The 17,763-nt window shown below is 38.7% G+C and overlaps 1 pseudogene; it reads left to right on the top strand.

The window, feature by feature from the left end:
• The first annotated feature begins 859 nt into the window (after positions 1–859).
• Positions 860–1,492, top strand: LOC107868534 (annotated as a pseudogene).
• The last annotated feature ends 16,271 nt before the right edge of the window (positions 1,493–17,763 follow it).

Raw genomic sequence — 17,763 nt, 5'->3', positions numbered from 1 at the left:
GGAAGCTTTCAAGCTGCTTGTTGGGCCAGGTACCTAATTCCTATGTTTCAACAACTGCAATTATATTTGATAAAAGGATGTAGAATAGGATGGAAATCCTAATGCTTATTGATGATTTCTGAAAATGGCTCACCAAATATTTCATACCACTCTCTAATATTACTTATCTTACAAAAGGCCAAGGGATCTCCAAGAACCCCTTTCAGGTTTTTTAACATCTGGGAAACTCATCCTAACTTCCTTTCTATAAGTGAAAGTGTATAGAAACATAAATTTGAGACAAATAATACCATTAGTTATTAAGTAAAATATGCCACCATCAACCGAAAAAAAAGATATTATAGATATCAATCTCAAACTCGATACATCCACCAGTCAAAAAACACATCCAATAAAAAGGTAAAACAACAATGTAACAACAACGCTAAAATAAGGAGACATTCAATAAAAAGGTGAAAACAAAAATTAACAACGGCTATATTGCTAAAAATGAGTAAAAAAAAGGCAAGAATGGTAAAGGAAATTGATAAACTCCAATTAATAAATTAATAATATTATTTAAAAAAAATTAGAATTGGTCCGTTAGGCCCAAAGAAGCCGTTGGCCCAACGGCTATATAGCTGTTTGGGTTCAAAATGGCTACTTTGGCCAATTTTATTTTTTTTAAAAAAATTATTTAAAATATTTTTTTAAACCCCAAAAAAATCCTATAAATACCCTACACTTTCAAATAATTTTCCACACAATTTTTCATTCTCTCAAATCTCAATTTTCAATTCTCAAATATTCTAAGAAGAGCAGAGTTACTATAGAGAATAAAGTAGAAAAACTTTAAGAAAATGGAAATGAAAAGTGATGTTGTGATGTTATGATGTCAAAATTGAAGAGAATTTGTGTGTTTTGTGGGAGTAGTCAAGCAAAGAAAAGTAGTTATCAAGATACTGCTATTTAGCTAGGCAAAGAATTGGTTTCAAGAAACATTGATTTGGTCTATGGAGGAGGTAGCATAGGTCTAATGGGTTTGGTTTCACAAACAGTTCATGATGGTGGTAGGAATATTATTGGAGTTATTCCCAAGACACTCATGTCTAGATAGTTAACTGGTGAAACAGTAGGAGAAGTGAAGGTAGTTGCTGATATGCATCAAAGAAAAGCAGAAATAGCTAGGCACTCTGATGGTTTTATTGCTTTACCAGTTGGTTATGGAACAATTGATGAGCTACTTGAAGTAATTAGTTGGGAAAAACTTGGCATCCACGATAAGCTGGTAGAATTATTGAATGTGGATGGATATTACAATTCATTATTGTCATTTATTGACAAAGTTGTGGAGGAGGGCTTCATCAGTCCCAATGCTCGCCAAATCATCGTATCTGTGCCAACAGCAACAGAGCTTGTCAAGAAAATCAAGAAATATGTTCCTTGTCATGAAAGAGTTGCTTCGAAGTTGAACTGGGAGACGGAGCAGCAGCTTGGCTACCCTCAAGCATAAGGAACTGCGGTGATTAAAAAAAGGGGATTTGCAAGCATATAATTTCATTATTTTTTGGGCAAGTTAGAATGAAAAGAAATATAAGGGTGTTTGAAAGCATATTGTAAGACCCCGCAAAGTTCCATCATCGTTAGAGCTTTCAAAACGAGTCACAAGGAGCCTAACACTTAGAACTTTAGCTAAGTGCTCAACACTTAGTTTATTTTGAACCTTCAAACTTTGGAGAATTAATTCATGACCTTCCCGACATATTTTTTTCGATTTTCAAGTTGTGTTACGATTGGGAAAGCTCATAGTACATATCGGGTGAGTTTTGAAATTTTTCAGAACGCATAAGGCCACGTTTGGATTTCAAACCAGTAGCAAAAAGGCTACATTTGCCCAGTTTTCAGCATTTCAGGCCACAATTTCAGGGTCAAATTCCAACGATCATAACTTCCTTTATATAATGAACTGGGTGATCTACTATATATCAAATGAAATATATTTGAGTCTTCTTTCCAATTCAATTGGTTTCATCCAAATTGAACATCGGAGGAAAAAGTTATGATTAATTTACTTTAGCCTGTCAAGCCTATTAACTGAGGGACAACTGTGACTTTGTTTGTTTTCTTAGGTGTATTTTAGTCATTTCCCATCCCCCAATCATCCATAAACACGGGATTTAGCTTACATTGGACCAAAATTAGTTTATTTTCTGAAAATTCTCAAGAACCAAACATATGAGCTTCAACCAAGAACTCAAGATCTCTCAAAATTCATCCGTGGGTTTTCAATAATTTTTCAAGATTTGGATTCCCCATTCCGAGGGCTACAAGAAGCACCCAATAGTCTCGGAAATAGCAAACCAAGTCAAGAGTTCATTCAAATCCTCAAGTTTAACGTACGTGGGGTTTGAACAAGATCACCCTTTCGTTCTTGTGCCCAAAAGCTTTAAATTTTCTTAAAGATTTTTTGTATTTTCAAGTTGAATTATGCTTAAACTACTATGTTTCAAGTTTATGTAATTATGAATATGTTTAAGTCCTGAATTTCATGAATATCCTTTTTAGTTATGGTTCAAGTTGAGGATTCATGTTATAAATTTCATATTTCTATATTTATATCATATTTACAAGAATTCCCAAGATTGTTGTCAAGACTTGAACTTTGTTGTGAAAAGATGATTCCTTGAAGAATGAATTATGATACTCCTTAAAGTGTTTCAAGAATTGTTCTTATATTTCCATGTTATTGGAATTCTAAAGTTTATTGATGATAAGCCTATCAAGATTTCAAGAAAAGATTGAGTTTTGATTTCAAGTTAAGAAAGAAATCCACATTCATGTTGAATTAAGTTGAAGGGGTAGAATATTGCCTCCCATTGTATATTATTGAACTATTTAAGGTGGATTTTCTTTAAAATTTTGAGCTAAGTAAGGGAGTAGTATTTAGCACCGAGCGAGAAGTGTGGGTTTAGCGCATCCTACTTCCATAGAACTACATGCCCCCGTAGGTTTCTAATGTACCCCAAGAGAGTTAAGATAATGATCACTAAAGTTTAAGATCCTACTCCGATGGCAAGGATAGGATAGCTCTCCCCAACGTGGGTAAGACGTTGGACTCCATGTAGCTCACATGATTTATGTCGGTTATAATAAACTCCCTAAGTCTCCCTATCCTAAAGTTAATAGGTTTTAAAGTCCCAAAGAAGACCCCTACTATTGTAAGATAAAAGTATTTATTTTGAAAGTTTTGGTTTTTAAGATTCCCAAGTATTTCGAGTTTCATAAGAGCCTAAAGTTTACAAGTCTTAAACTATAAAGTTTAAGGATTCCAAAAGTATAAGTTCTTGCTTTCATGAGATTAAAGTGTGATGACTCACCTGATTTATATTATATGTTTTCCTGATTCATGATTATGAGAATTTACTTCAAGCCTTGTGAGTCATCTGTTATAGCATCCATGATTTCTATAAAGATTATGATATTGAATATGTTTAAATTGAATACACCCTCATATACTCAGTACATTCCCAAAGTGTTGACCCATATATATGTCTATGTACTACATTGTCTCATAATGTAGGTACAAGTTGTAGCGCATACATCATATTCAGTCATTTCGCAGCTCTCAGTCAGTAGGTGATGAGTTATTTTTATTCAAGGGATTAATTCAGTTATACTATTTGAGAATGATTGTATTTTCTTTTATTTATTAAAGTCGTATTAATGGAAGAGTATGACCTCTTGATTTGAAGTTTTCTGGTTTGGATAGCTAGGAGTCATGACTCGGCTACCTAGAGTCAGTACTAGTAGAGGCTTCATAGACAATCAGTAGAAGTTGATGTATTTAGTTTCAGTTTTATTGTAAAAGAAGAGTTGTAATCTTGTAAATTCATTTTGTATTGAGCAGATTCATAGAAAAGTTATTTTCTGCATTATTCTTTCAGATTTATGCACTTTATTCAGTTGCTTATGAGTTATGCTAGTATAAGGGTTAGCTTGGGGTCACTTGTGACCCTAAGCACCGTGTGACATCTCGAGACCCATTTTGGGGGCGTTACAAACTTGGTATCAGAGCATAGAGTTCAAGTGTCCTAGGGTGTCTGTGAAGCCGTGTCTAGTAGAGTCTTGCGGAACGGTACGGAGATGTCTGTACTTTTCTTTGAGAGGGTACAAGGCATTTAAGAAAAGTTTCCTTTCTTTCCTACTCTAGATCGTGCAGTAAAGTTATTCTTTCAAAATCTCCTTTCTATTTGTATATTACCCCAAAATTCCTTATCTATGCATTATTCTTGAGATATCATGATCAGCAAGTTCCTCTTTCTCCCCAGATAACGCTCTCAGATTTACTAGCAGAAATTTTAGAAGTTACACTAAGCGACTTGAGAGGAGCCTTCTAGTGTGTTATGTCTCTCAAGATCAGAGTTATGTCCTCACTCTTATGAGTCATGCAAGTAATACAGAATAAGATATGTATTCTTAGATCATTGAATATTGTGTGTTAATTTTCCATCTCTTGTAACCTTGTTATATTGTTTTGTTGAAAAATCAAAGTCTAGTGAAGCCGTGTGAGTCCTATTTCGATTCACTAACATAGTTTCTTTGTTATCCATATCATTTTTTTGTTCAAAACACAAAATCAAAGTCTAGTGAAACCGTGTGAGGCCTATTTCGATTCACTAGCAACTTATTGTTCTTGTGTTGGTTGAAACTAGCGATTTAGAGGTGTAGTGACAAGAAGGGTGGTAAGTGCGATTTATTGAATATATGTATTGCCTAATATTTTAGCATAAGATTGAGTTAGTAATGAAGTGATATGTCCTTTTTGCATAAGATTGAGTTAGTTAAGGTGAATTGTTGTTTACTTGAAGTATGAAAATAGTTGTTGACAGTGTTTGTTGTGCTAGAAAAGTATAGGGTATTGATAAAGGTACTTGGTGGATGAGTGTTGTTGATTAAGGCATCCCGGAGAGTGCAAAAAAGAGTTAGTTGGAACTTATAGAGCTATGAAAGAAGTTAGGTATATAGATGGGTGAATAGTAATGATGTGTAGAGGGAGGATATATTAATGGGTTTTAAATAAGTAGACCATAGGATTGTGATTGATCAATATTGTTATGTGGTTTTAGTGGGCTAATGTTTTCAGATGTTTGGCATGTAAGAATATTGTGTGAATTTATGATTCATCATGGCTAGAATTAGACACTAAGTTTGAATAGTAGAGGGTGATCAAGGTAGGTATAATGATTGATGTGTTTGTGAAGGTTAGCTGCATGGAAGTGATCTAATAGGCTTGAACAGTGTATGTAAGAGCTTAAGTTTATGTGATTCGTAATCAAGTTTGATGTTGTATGTATGATGTAGAGGTAAGCCCAAGGTGCTATGGGGCGACATTAATTTCAAGGATCATTACACGTGGTGTAGTTAGTAGTACCGTGGGGTTACTAGATGGAGGAAGACTAGTTGGATAATGTATGATGTTCTTGATAGCTAAGCTAAGGAGTTATGATTGAAGATGTTGAACCTGTTAAGTATGATTCTGATTTTTTCCATGGTTTAGAAATATAAGTTTACAGGCATGATATTGGTAGGCTATGAAAAAAGTTGTGTGGTCCGTCAAAGGTTTGGAGATACCTAGGTTAAGCATTAGAATCCAAGTTTGAAATTTTGAAGATTAAGTTAATAGAAATAAGAGTTGAAACACTAGATGGTATGTACTCCGACTATAGGAATGCTCATTCAAGTTCGAAGTTAGTAAGTGTTCAAGTATTATATGATAACTATTGGGGCTATTGAAAGATAATGTGTATCTCAAAAGGTAGTATTATAGGTTTGTTTTATGCTTTCGGGTATAGTCTTTCGGGTTAAATTCTTTTGTTCAAGTGCATTATTATATTCCAGACTCTAGAGCAGAGCGATTGAAGTTAGACTAAAGATTATATAGTGGTTCACAGCCTTAGAGTGACGACTTAAGTCTAAGGGGAAGATGATAGAATGAGTAACCAAGTCAAGTTTTCAGATTCTAGTAGATATGCCAGTAAGTTGTAGCATAGCCACGAGAAAGAATGATGCTCAATCTATTCTTAACTCAACTGTTTACTTCAGTTATTCCGATATCTGCTCATGCCTTACGTTTTAGTTCCATGATCTTAATTCATATTGGTGCATATGACAGAAAATTATGTACTCTCCTTGTCCCCAAAATGAGGAGTTTCAGTTCTTTCAGCAGTTGGAATCACATTCCATAAGTTACGAGCTCCAAATTTAGGTCATGCAGCTCATGAATAATGTACTCAAGCTTTACGGTATATTCAGTTCAAGTACTCAAGTAATACTTTTAATGTCCAATGAAATTTGAATTGATATCATGTATGTCCTCAGATCAGACTTCTTTGATAAGTTCATGATACTAAATATTCTATTCCTCAAGCCTCAGTTGAGTGTCAAGTTATACACAGTATTTCTTCATTCTTCAGGTCCTCACGTTCTAATCTTTTAGTTACCTTTCCTTAGTCATGATTGTGGTGATGAATAGTTGGTTACATGGGGAAGAGTAAGCATTTCTTGTTGATGAAAGATTGTTGTATGCTTATTTAGCTAAGACAGTAAAGTAGGAGGGAAAATGGAAGCCAAGTCTTTGATTTATGTCATGGCTAGTTGAAGTTTTATGAGCTATATTTTGAGGAAAAGTTTTGTGTGCTTATTTTATGTAAGTCTATGAGTTTGAAAGAATTTTGAGGTGAAGTTTTGTGTATGGCTTGGTAAGTTGAGAATACTTTTATTAGTGTTTATTTAGAAGTGCATATGTGGTTATAGAAACAGGCTTGAACATCATATTTGTATTTTTGGATGAATGCACTGCACGTTAGTAAAATGTCTAGTACGAGGTTGAATGTAGTTGTTAGAGTGGAGATGAGAATTTTTGCATGAGATGAGAAATTGTGAAATGCAAGGTGTGTTGGATTTATGGTTCGAATTAGTATTATAGTGTTATGTAGTGCATCCTATGGCTTTGGGTTAAGCTTGAAGGTGGTAAGGGGAGTTAGTTCAGTTTAGACATAAGTAGATGGAAATATCAACGACCATGTGAAAATTAGAAGATGAACCAATGAGTATGGTCTTTAAGGGAAGGGAATGGTTGAGTGATTATTTTAGAAGTGTGTAGTTTTTAAGTAAGGTGTTGTGTGGCCTAAAGTTCAAAAATTCTATCCCAGTGTATGATTCAGTTTCAGCATCATGTAATCCAGTTTAACAATCAAATGGATAGATTCCTTTATTTTTTCATTTTCCAAACTAGTTTGGTCTTACTACCTGAAGTTTTATAAGTACGGTCATTCCAGAAAATAGTTGTTCACACCCATGAAAATTGTGAATTCAGCTCAGTATATGTATCAGGTATCAGTTTCAGAATTCGGACATGTCTGTACATATTTCTTCACTTTATTGTTTCTGTACCATTCCTTCCCTTCCTCCTCCAGAACCCATTTGATCCCAAAAGTGCGTTGAGGCACTTGAAGAGAGGAGGAATCAGCCTAGTCTTTTCTTGCCCTTTTTTGACCTTTTTGTGAGGTGGATGCTTTCTCCTTTCCCTGTTGTCCTTTCGGAGCCATGTTACCTGAGATCATAATAGGGTCATGTTAGTCTCATTTCGTAAAATTCACTATAATCGAAAAAGAAAATAGTGATGGCACCACCCCACACTTAATTTGTTTGCACAAACTAATTGAGTGAGTGTTGTCGAGTACTCAGACTTCATCGACATACATTTAGATGGTATGTGCCAACAACATTATTAGTGCAGTCACACTTTCAACCCTTCACTTAACATAACAATTTCTCAGTTTGATATACAGACTATAATCTTGACTATCATTTCCAACTTTATTTCATTTGAGCAATTCAATCTTTGAACAAGACTACCACATAGAAATCTTATCATGCTATAGCATAGAAACAATTTCACAATCTTATGCTTTTGGTTAACCATGATCATTACATCGATGAACGAGTCACTCACATAGTCAAGCTTACAACTCCCAAAATCATGCGTTAAACTTCAATAGTTCAACTCCATAATAATAAAAAATTATAACAGTGAATACCAATCAATACATGCCAGAGTGAAATCAAGATTACCTACGAGAATCTTTTCACTCAATGAGATGTATTTTTTCAAATTCATAACAAACTAACCATACTCTTATCACCAAGCACTACTAAAAATCTAATTAACCATTATGAGCGTAGCAATGAAACAACTACGGAACATGAAAGAACAACTTACTTGGTGATGAATTCGTGACGAATCGTGAAGGTGAGCCTGCAAGATTAGATGAGAAAAGAGAAGGGCTTGGAGAGGGAAAGGTTGTTTGGGCGGCGCTTCGGTTTAAGAAAAATTGAGTGGGGTTTAAGAGTAGAGGATATATTTAAAAGATGAGACATGGGTCGGGTTGATCCATTGAAAAACGGGTTATTAGGCAAAACTTACGTTGATAGGCGGTGCCCATGGAATCGCCTAAGCATAAGTAGGCGGCCTAACCTATCGCTTATGTTGACATAGGCGGCACCTAAACTATCGCCTATGTTGACATAGGCGGCGCCTAACCTATCGCCAATGTGAGGTAGTGAGCATAGGCAATGGCATAGGCGGCGCCTAACCTATCGCCTATGTTGACATAGGCGGGGCCTAACCTATCGCCTATGTGAGGTAGTGAGCATAGGCAGTGGCATAGGCGGCGCCTAACCTATCGCCTATGTTGAAAGTCGCAAAATAAAGTCGCACCACAAAACTTTTTGGGTCGAATCTACCTAATTTGAGGTGCGACTATAATGCAAATCATATTTGAGCCTTACATATTTGACCACTCCCACTTACCTGTATTGTTCCATCACTCCTAGACTTACCACCACTGACATGGCTCACTTCTAAATTAAAATTGGGACTGATCTCCTCCTTTATACTTCATGCACCTACACTTAATCAAAAACAACAAAAATGATTAGAAGGATGGGTTGCCTCCCACCAAGCGCCTTAGTTTTGGTCGTGGGTCGACTCTTCTTTTTGAATTTTCATTTACAAAAAACAAAATCCTAGTAAAATGATGGTTTGCCTCCCATGTAGCGCTTGATTTATTATCGCGGCACGATATAGTTATCTTGATTACTCAGACTTCATCAAGATATATGGTGGCTATACATTTTATCGAGTCGGTTGGACCGATATATAGCTTCACTCTTTGGCCATTCACCTTAAACACACTACCATCATTGTTGTCTAACTCCAATACTCCAGATGAGTAGACTTGGCTGATTCTGAATGGTCCAGACCATTTAGACTTCAACTTACCTAGAAACAGCTTCAGTGTGGAGTTGAAAAGGAGTACCAAATTGCCTTTTTGAAAGTTTCGTTGGATAATCCTCTGATCATAGTACTTTTTCATCCTTTCCTTGTAAAGATCTGCTCTTTTATATGCATTTAGATGGAATTCATCCATCTTGTTCAGCTGTCCCAATCTTATATTTATAGCATCATCCCAGTTCAGGTTAAGTTGCTTCAGTGCCCACATTGCTTTATGTTCTAGCTCAATTGGAAAGTGACAAGCCTTTCCATAAACTAGTTGGTATGGTGAAATGCCAATTGGTGTCTTAAATGCGGTCTTATATGCCCATAAGGCATCATCCAGCTTCCTGGACCAATTTTTCCTGCTGGCATTCACAGTCTTGGCAGGGATCAGCTTGATTTCCCAGTTTGAAACCTCTACCTGCCCACTAGTTTGTGGGTGGTACGGTGTAGCTACCTTATGTTTCTTAACCCCATACTTTGCTAATACCGCTCTGAACAGCTTGTTGCAGAAATATGATCCTTCATCACTTATGATGGTATGGGGTACCCCAAAACGAGAGAAGATATTTCTCTTTAAGAACGCCACGACACTTTTACCTTCATTATCAGCTAGAGTGACTGCTTCGACCCATTTGGATACGTAATCCACAGAAACTAAGATATATTTCATCCCAAATGAGCCCATGAAGTCAATACCCCAGACATCGAATAACTCTACTTCAAGCATTTTGGACATGGGCATCTCATGGTGCTTTGAGATGCCATGCTTCCCAAGTTGGAGGTCACCATAGTGCTTGACCTGCAGGTAACTCTACTTCACCTGCATGGTGACCTCCAACTTGGGAAGCATGGCTTGCTTTCAGTATACTAGACACCTCTACATCTGGGATACACCACTTAATAATACCATCAGCACATCCTCGAAAAAGATACGACTCATCCCAGAAGTAATGTTTCACATCATGCATGAACTTTTTCTTTTAATGAAAGGAGAGATTCTCAGGAATCACTTCGCTTACCATGTAGTTAGCGAAATCTGCATACCACAGTAAGTTTTCCACCATAGTTGCTAGAATCTCTTCGTCGGGGAATGCATCATCAATATCAAGGCCGGTCTGCACTGTGTGCTCACTCTTAAGTCTAGATAGATGATCATCTACTTGGTTTTCACAACCTTTTCTATCCTTTACCTCGAAATCGAATTCTTAAAGCAGTAGCACCCACCTAATTAGCCTTGGCTTGGCATCCTTGTTTGCTATTAGATATCTTAGAGCCGCATGATCTGTATGAACCACTACCTTGGTTCCCAACAAGTAAGCACGGAACTTCTCGAAAGCATAAATAACAGCAAGAAGCTCTTGTTCAGTGATGGTATAGTTCTTCTGTGCTCCATTCAAGGCCTTGATTGCATAGTAGATTAGATGAAATAGCTTTTCTCTTTTCTGACCAAGTACAGCACCCAAGGCTACACCGCCTGCATCATACATAATTTTAAATAGTAGAGACCAATCGGGTGCTACAATAATAGGGGCTTCAACTAGTTTCCCTTTGAGGTATTCAAATGCCTTCAAGCAATCTTCACCAAATTAAAACTTTGCCTCCTTCTCTAAAAGTTTGCATAATGGGTTTGCAATCTTGGATAAGTCTTTAATAAACCTTCGATAAAAACCAGCATGATCGATAAAACTACGAACCCCCTTCACAGAAATTGTAGGTGGTAGTCTCTCAATAACTTCGATCTTGGCTCGATCAACTTCAATTCCCTTTTCAGAGATTTTATGCCTGAGAACAATGCCTTCCTTAACCATAAAATAGTACTTCTCCCAATTTAGCACCAGATTGAATTCCATACATCGCTGTAAAGCCATACTCAGATTTGCCAAGCATGACTCAAATGACTCACCTACAACCAAAAAGTCATCCATAAACACCTCCAAGGTGTCTTCAACCATATCAGAGAAAATGGACATTATACACCACTGAAAAGTGGCAGGTGCATTACATAGCCCAAATGGCATTCGTTTGAATGCAAAAGTACCATATGGGCATGTAAAAGTGGTCTTCTCCTGATTTTCAGGAGCAATACAAATCTGGTTATATCCAGAATAACCATCCTAGAAACAGAACTATCCCTTTCCTGCCAATCAATCTAGCATTTAATCCATGAATGGCATTAGGAAGTGGTCCTTTAACGTCCATGAGTTTAGCTTCCGGTAATCCATACACACCCTCTACCCTGTGACAGTCCTGAGTGGGATTAGCTTATTCTTCTCATTCGCTACTACTGTCATGCCCCCTTTTTTGGGCACACATTGTACAGGACTCACCCACTTACTATCTGAGATTGGGTACACCACCCCTACATCTATCCACTTAATGATTTCTTTCTTCACCACCTCTTGCATAGGTGGATTCAGACGACGCTGATGCTCAATAGTGGGTACGCAATCTTCCTCTAGCTGAATCTTGTGCATACATATGCTAGGAGGGATGCCAATGATATCTGTAATAGTCCAACCAATAGCTCTCTTGTACCTCTTCAGAACAGATATGAGAGCCTCTACCTTTTGTTCACCTAAATCAGTAGTAATTATAACCGGTAGAGTATTTCCACTACCCAAGAACACATACTTTAGATGACTGGGTAGTTCTTTCAATTCTAACACCGGTGGCTCTTCAATGGATGGCTTCATCGATGGTGAAGGTCGATTCTTAAGGTCAAGGTCCAGCTTCTTGGTGGCATAAGAATATGACCCCATTCCTGTTAAAGAACAGACAGTTTCTTCGTACTCCTTAACATCCTCACGATCAAAGTTCATAAGCACAGCAGCCAATGGCTCAACAGTAAGCTGCTTCTTTAAAGATAATTCCTTCTCATCCTCATAATAAACATCAACTATAGAGAACACATTCATATCCTTGGGCTACTTTATTGATTTGCATACATCAAAACGTACCACTTCATCATTCATCCGAAAGAAAAGCTCATTTGCTCGCAAATCAATAAGCACACTTCCTATTGCGAGGAAAGGTCGACCCAAGATTATGGGCACCTCAAAATCCACCTCGCAATCCAAAATAACAAAGTCTGCAGGAAAAATGAAGGTAGAAAACTTTACTAATACATCATATAAGATACCAACAGGTCATTTTACCGACCTATCTGCCATTACAAGCCGCATGTTGGTTGGTGTAGGATCCCCTAACCCCAACTGTCTATAAATGGCTAGTGGCATCAAATTAATGCTAACCCCTAAATCACATAAAGCCTTAGCAAAACCTAAAGATTCAACCGTGCAATGAATAGTGAAAGCACCCGGATCTGCCTTCTTCTGTACCAAAGATCTCGTGGCAATCTCACTGCAATGATGAAAATTATGTGCCAGTTCATAGCTCGCTTCCCTTTTCTTTGTCAAAAGGTCCTTCATGAATTTGGCGTACCCTGGCATTTGCTCCAGTGCCTCCACCAAAGGCACATTTATAGTCAGCTGCTTCAGCATGGTCATGAATTTACTGAACCTGGTGTCATCAGCCTTCTTTTTCAGTCTCTGAGGAAAAGGTGGTGGTGGACTTGGAAGAGTTTTCTCCACCACTTCCTTTTTATTGTGCTTCCCATTATCAATCTTTTCAGACTGCTGACATCTAGGTGTAGTATCATGAATGTTCTCATCCTGATTTTCAACTTCTACAGAATCATTGCAATCTGCTTCAACAATATTCTCCTCCTTACTATCAACCACAGGCTTGCCCTTAGATGGATTTTCCAACACCTTACCACTCCTGGTTGTAATAGCCAAACATGATCTATCTTTCCTTGGATTTTGCATAGTGTCACTTGGTAAAGTGCCAGCTTTTCTTTGATTGAATGTCACTGATAGTTGACTCATTTGTTGTTCCAGCTGTTTTATTGAAGTCGAATACAAGTCAACCAATTGATTCATTGAGGACAAATTATTTTTTACCTCAGCTACTCCCGTGTTGGTTGCCTCCACTTCTTTCAACAGCTTAGCCATCATGTCCTCCATGGACATCTTCCCAGAGCTAGGTGCAATAGCTTCACGATTTCTAGGAGGGACATATAAACCGCTCCTATCATTCTTATTCTTCCAATTCCCTTGGTCTCGGTCCTTGTATCCAGATTTTTCATAATAGTTCCTACCTTGGTTTCCTTGGACATTGCCTCGGAAACCCCCCTGATTATTCAAGTAATTTACTTCTTCCTCAGAATTGGAGTCATCTATTCCCTGTGATACAACAGCTTTGACCTTTTTTGTCTTTCCTGATAATAAATGCTTAGTAAGAAGGTCCATCTGCGTTTTTATGTGAGCCATATCTTGGTCATGTTCCTCTTCTCTTCGCCTCTGTTCTGCCGTCATGCTAATAGATACAGTAGAGCTTGCTACCTAAAAATTCCTGGTATGCCAAGCTCTACTCTGCTTTGTCATACGATCGAGCATCTCACATGCCTCAATAAAAGTAAGGTCCATGAATGACCCACCCGCAGCATTATCTACCACTGGCTTAGTCACCGAGTTCAAAGCCCTATATAATATTCCCATCAAGTGGACATTGGTCATGTGATGATTTGGGCACCGCATAAGCTTTTTCTTGAACCTCTCCCAAGTCTCGTGCAGAGCTTTAGTTGGAAACTGTCTGAAATTGCTTATCTCATCTCTTAATTGTGCTCTTTTGGATGGCGGAAAGAATCTTTCTAGGAAAGCTTCTTTCAGTTGCCTCCAATTGGTAATAGAGTCAGGAGTTAGCCCGTTCAAACATAGAGTTTTCTCTCCATATAGAGACAATGGAAATAAGTGCAGCTGGATCACATTCTATCCAACCCATGGATTGTCAAGCAATTTGCATGTTGAGATAAAATTAATCAGATGCATATTCGGATCGTTGCCTGCAAGTCCACCAAATAGCCCTTTGAGTTGCAATAGATGGATCATGGTGCTAGTGATATTGAACTTGGCTCTGGGTGCCAAGGTCGGAGGAATAATAGCCCCTGTGGCACCAGCCCCATCCAAGTCGTCATCGTCATCATCAAAAGTAACTTGCATAGCTCGGCGTTCGGGTCTCATCCTAGCTTGACGATCTCTGTTGACATTCCTGTTCACTAGTGCAGCCACATCATCTGCACACCTTGGATTTAATAACTCATCATCACCCAGGTCCTCATCATCAAGATTTGGTACCCAACCTGGGTTATCAACATTCTGTTGATTTACTTGTGCAGCTACCAATGCAGCTAATCTAGCCTGCTCCTGTTGAGTAGCTATCCTTTAAGGGTCTCGTTGTGCATCCATTCTGCCAATAAGATGTGGTTCAGGATTTATAGGTAATAATGGCTGACCCGATCTTCGTGTATTTGGCATGCAATCCACTCAACCTGAACAAAACAAAAACAACAAACAAAAAGTAAAATTTGAGAATCTTTGACCAAAGGGTCTATTAACTATCACAAACTTAGTTGACAACCATATTCCCCGGCAACGACACCAAAATTTGATACGCCCAAATTACAACTCTCGTTAGAAAGTGCAAACAGTCACTGTCAAATATAGAACCCAACTGGGTTGGGTGTCGAATCCCACAGGGAATACTATGATCACTAAGTATTGCGAATAATACTGTTGATCGAAGGTTCCAAGGTAAGGGGGTTTCAGTTTAGGTGCATAATAATATTATCAGTGTAACGATGAGATGATACGTGTAATAATATTTGATCACAGAGAATGACAAATTAGGGTTATATCCACCTTGTAGCTACTACTTCTCTATTAACTATGAGTAATAAGGATTTTATACATGCATGCACTTATAGAGAGATGTATTCTAATTCTAAATCCAAGCGTTTCTCAACCATCAAGGATTTATTCACCTTAGTTCTCTCGAATCCAAAATGTACAACCAATCGTATGAACTGTCTAAGAAGTTAATCCTGCTAAGGCATTAACGTGTAAAATAGAGGTTGGAAACCTTTTTTTCTTGTCACACTCTCTTTTCCAAACAGTAACTTTCCTATCGAACAAGTTATTGCTATAATGGCGCATTCCCTATGTTTGCAACCACGAGAATTCAATCAAAATGAAGAGAGTAATGATATAAGTGGATTAACACATCATAAATTCAAAAACCCATAGAAATAGAGAGTATACTACAAGGTTTCCATAACCCTAACAAATAAACTTAGCTACTCATGAATAAAACGAAAATCACAATAGAAATATTCATCATACCAAAACTTAGAACGATCTTGGTGGTAAAGATGAATAGCGAAAATAAGAGAGAAAAGTGTTTCTCTCTCTCTCCGTCCTCAAGCAAAGCCGCTTTCTCTTGTTTTCAAAATAATACAGAATGTGAATTTATCCCTAAAAATTCAGCCATAAGACTTTTAATAACTTCCTTCTCTAATAAATTGCTACTGCATCCTTAACTATTTAAAAATATTGAGTTTGCCCAGGAAAAAGTTTCCATACATCACATTCAGTCCAAAAGTTGTTTTCCTTTTTAAGGGAAGTTTCCTTTGCTATCCACAGGTCCCCAAAGTGCTGTAATCTTCCTCATTAGTACCTGAAAAGCATGCTAATCACATAGGTCATCTCACTTAACTAAAAATAGACTAAAAGTGCAAGAATTATGTATTTTATCCTCAAAACTTCGCTAAAACATGGGTAAGTTATGGTTCTTAGACGTATAAATATGCCCAACATCAACCACGCCCAGACCCCGAGCTCACCAATGAAACTGTGGGCTATAGCATACCGATTTGGCTCGAAAAAGCCCCGTTTGCGCTGTTTTGCCGGTTTGTCCAACCAAATGGCCACGATAAATTAAACGGACCACACTACGACAATCCCCGACCTCCCTGGCACACCTCCTTTAATATTTGGCCCACAACACACCTGGAACTTGGGCCCACCCCCAAAAACGTGGGCTATAGCACACCGATTTGGCCCAAAAATATCCCATTCGCGTCGTTTCCCCCGTTTCTCCACCCAAATGGCCACGATAAATTAAACTAACCAGACTGGGATGATCCCCAACCTCCCTGGCAAACCCCCATCAATTTTTGGCCCATACCACTTCCGGACATCGGGCCCACCCCCAAAACTGTGGGCTATAGCACACTAATTTGGCTCGAAAATGCTCCGTTCACACCGTTTTGCCCGTTTGTCTACCAAAATGGCCACGATAAATTACACCGACCACACTAAGACGATCCTCAACCTTTCTGGCATGCCCTCATCGATTTTCGGCCCACACCACGCTCAAACCCCTAGCCCACCCCCAAAACCGTGGGCTATAGGACACCTATTTAGCCTGAAAAAGTCCCATTCATGTTGTTTCGCCCGTTCGTCTTCTCAAATGGCCATGATTAATTAAGCGGACCACATTGGGATGATTCCCAACCTCCCTGGCACATCCCCATCAATTTTTAGCCCACACCACGCCCAAAACTCAGGCCCACCAACGAAACCGCAGGTTATAGCACATCGATTTGGCCCGAAAATGCCCCATTCACGCCGCTTCGCCCGTTTGTCCATCCAAATGGCCACGATAAATTAAACGGACTACACTGGGATTATCCCCAACCTCCCAGGCACGCCCCCTTTGATTTTCAGCCCACACCATGCTCAAAACCCGAGCTCGCCCCCCAAACCGTGGGCTATAGCATATCAATTTTGCCTGAAAATGCCCTGTTTGCACCATTTCAGTCATTTGTCCACCCAAATGGCCACGTTAAATTAAATGGACCACACTGGGATGATCCCCAACTTCCCTGGCATGCCCCCTTCAATTTTCGGCCGACACTACACCCAGACCCTGAGCCCACCCCCGAAATAGTAGGCTATAGCACACCGATTTGGTAAAAAAATATTCCGTTCGTGTTGTTTTGCCTGTTTGTCCACGTAAATGGCCACGATAAATTTAACGGACCAAACTAGGTCGATCCCCGTTCGCGTCCTTTTACCTATTTGTCCATCCAAATGGCCACAATAAATTAAAAAAACCTCACTTGGATGATCCCCGACCTCCCAGGCATGCCCCCATTGATTTTTGGCACACACCACACCCGGATCTCAGGCCCGCCCCCAAAATCAGGCTACAGCACACCAATTCAACCTGAAAATGCCCCATTTGCGCCGATTCTCCTGTATGCCCACCCAAATGGCCACGATCAATTAAATGGGCCACACTGAGATGATTCCCAACCTCCCTGGCATGCCCCCGTCGATTTTTGGCACACACCATGCTCGAACCCTGGGACCACCCCTGAAACCGCGGGCTATAGCACACCGATTTGGCCCAAAAAAGCCCTGTTTGTGCTGTTTTGTCTGTTTGTCCACCCAAATGGCCTCGATAAATTAAACGGACCACACTGGGATGATCTCCAACCTCTATGCATGCATCCATATATTTCCGCCCCATAACACGCTCAG

The sequence above is a fragment of the Capsicum annuum genome, chromosome 4, assembly GCF_002878395.1.
Source record: "Capsicum annuum cultivar UCD-10X-F1 chromosome 4, UCD10Xv1.1, whole genome shotgun sequence".
In the NCBI taxonomy this organism is placed as follows: domain Eukaryota; kingdom Viridiplantae; phylum Streptophyta; class Magnoliopsida; order Solanales; family Solanaceae; genus Capsicum; species Capsicum annuum.
The sequence above is the reverse complement of the archived record's forward strand: the minus strand, read 5'-3'. Positions and strand labels throughout refer to the sequence as shown.